We start from the raw sequence: 2,940 nt of genomic DNA on the forward strand, positions 1-2,940 counted from the left end.
TTTGCTGATTGCATGCTACATAATTCTGATTGGGTTGTAATTAATGATCTTGTTAAGTTTTTAGAAAAATTTTATGAATCTACGGTTGAATTTTTCGGTGCTTATTATCCCACTGTTTGTAATATTTTGGCATATATAGTAGATATTTTTAGTTTGCTCAAAGAATATAAAAATAAAGAAGGTTATAAAGAAGCTGTTGGCGCCGTGTTTACGAAATTTAAAAAATATTTTTTTCCGATTCCCCCTATTTACTTGGTTGGTGCTATGCTAAATCCGTGCATGAAATATAATAATATGTGCCACTTTAGTTCTCTTATTTATATTAACTTAGAAATAAATACTAACCATGATTCTGAACAAATACAACCTGATTTGTGGACGGCTACGGCTGATGCAAAGGATTACATAGAAAAATTATATTATCACTATGCTGATTTATTGGAGTTAGCCGTACCTACAAATATCACTCCAACTGTCGCTCCTCATCCTCCCGAGGAGCCATTATCTTCTAAAAGGCCAGCACATAGTGGTTTTTGTGATTTGTTTTATGATTTAAATTGTTGGAACAATGTTGATGAGAGAACTTACATATCAACTTATCAGGAAGAGCTGAAATATTATCTTCGAACAACACCATAGGATCGCAGACGACGGATCAGCACATTGGATTGGTGGAGAAGTAATGAAACACAATATCATGTGCTTTCATGATTAGCTAGAGATATCTCGAATGTTCCAATGTCAACCGTTGCATCAGAGAGCGCCTTTAGTCAGGGACGACAGCATCTTGGAGATAATTGACACTCATTGGGAAGAAATGCAATGAATGTTCTAGTTTGCCTCAGAGATTGGATTAGAGCGGAAAGAAGAAACCAAGGAATGGAACCGGAGCCGAGCGATGAGCTGAAACTTGAAGAAATTATGACTTCACGGGAGAACTCAGTAGAATCAAGTCCAATGCATGGTTTTGCCCCCATTGACTTCGACTATCCTATGCAAGTTCCCGTTAATATTAAGATGAATGAGTTGGAAAAAATGATGCATAATTAATAGATTTTTCATTCATGTAAATTATAAATTTTGGATCATTTTGCAATCAATAAAATTCCTCAAATTCATTCACTCGTTAGTCCTTGATTTTTATATTTTTTCATTTAACGATTTAAAATTTTAAATGGTGTGGTGGTAAATAGTGGCAAGAGTTTGATGATGGATGTTTTGTGGGATTAAATTAGCAGGCTTGAGGTGCTGAAATAGTACATGCTAATGGATTATGATGAGGAAAACCGTTAGGTCATGATCGATTATGGTTGTTATGAAGTTCTATTGCACTAGTGTTTCGTGATATTTAGTTATAGTTTCCAAGTGAAAATTTTGTGTAAGGTTGGGTTATAAATCATGTTTAGCACTAGATATTAAGTTTGAACAGTTGAAGTTCATAAAGGTGGATGTGATGATTTCTTGATCAATGATGTTAGTTATATGAAAGTGATCTAATAGGCTTGAACGGTGTATGAAATGACTTAGGTTTAAATTGATTCGTAATGAAGTATAATATTGTAGGTATGGTGTAGAGGTATGCCAAGGTGATATGAGGTTGCGGCATATTTTTCTAAGACTATTACATAATTTGTGTGGCTAGTGGTACCATTGAATTTTTAAGTGGAGAAAGACTAGTTAGATGGTATATGGTGATCTAACTAGCCATGTTAAGTGTTAGTATCTATGTTTGAGTTTTGAAGGTTGAACCGATAGAAATAAGTGTGCAGGCCTTATAATATGACTATTGGGGCTATCGAAATATAGAGTGTATCTCTAAAGGCAGTATTAGCAGTGGGCTTGCCACTTTCATGTCTGGTCTTTCGGGTTAAGTTCTATTAATTTTGCATAGTCATATTTCAGACCACAGAGTGTAGTGAGTGTAGTTAAGCTTAAAATCTAGAAAGGGATCTCCTAAGCTTAAGACGATGGCTTAAAGCCAAGAGGGAGATGATAGAACAAATAGTCAAGTCAGGCTCTCAGATTCTAGTAGTGATGTCATGATGGTATAGAATGTCAGAAAGGGAGGGTGAGACTCAACCCATTCCTATCTCAGTATTTTTCAGTGATCCCAATACATGCTCATGCCTTACATGTCAATTCGATAATCATAGTTCATGTTCATGTATATGATAGAGAGTCACGTACTCTTCTAGTTTCGAGATAATGAGTTTTAATTCATTCAAGTAATCAGAATCACATTTCTTATGTTATGAACTCTAGTTGAGGTAATGAAACTCATGATGCATGTACTCATTCTTTATAGTGTGCTCAGTCTCATATAAAAATCTTTTCATGCTTCAGGATCTTATGTTATAACCTTTTTATGACCCGCCCTATGCAATGATAGTGGTGATGATGTAAATGTTCTTGTTGATAGAAGATCATAGTATGATTGTTTAGATACGGTTATAAGTATGAAGTAAGATTTGGGGCCAAGTCTTTAATACATGTGATGGTTAGTGGAAAAGTTTGTGTGTGTATGTTTTTACGATAGCGCATGGGAGTTATATTGATAATAGTTTAGAAACTATGTGAAGTATGTATTTATGGGTGTTTGCCTTGAAGTTAACATGTGGTTATAAATTAGGCTTGAATGACATTTTGGGATTGTAGTGGAAGGTTGCCATATGCATTAGCGACTTCATATTAAGAGTTCAGAGTAGTCATTGAAGTGGTAAGGCATGTTATACTTAGGATGTGATATTTAAGGGAGATATAGAAGATTGCATCATATGGTTTAGAATAATAGTGTGATCTGGCATGTTGTATTTTTTTGTGACTTAGAGTTAGGCTTGATCACGGTGAAGGGATTAAGTTACTTCCGACATTAGTAGAAAGATTTGTCAATGCTCATATGAGAATTTTAAGCTGAGTTGAATGAATATGATATTTATAGGG

Source organism: Capsicum annuum, unplaced genomic scaffold, assembly GCF_002878395.1.
Source record: "Capsicum annuum cultivar UCD-10X-F1 unplaced genomic scaffold, UCD10Xv1.1 ctg82798, whole genome shotgun sequence".
Lineage (NCBI taxonomy): Eukaryota > Viridiplantae > Streptophyta > Magnoliopsida > Solanales > Solanaceae > Capsicum > Capsicum annuum.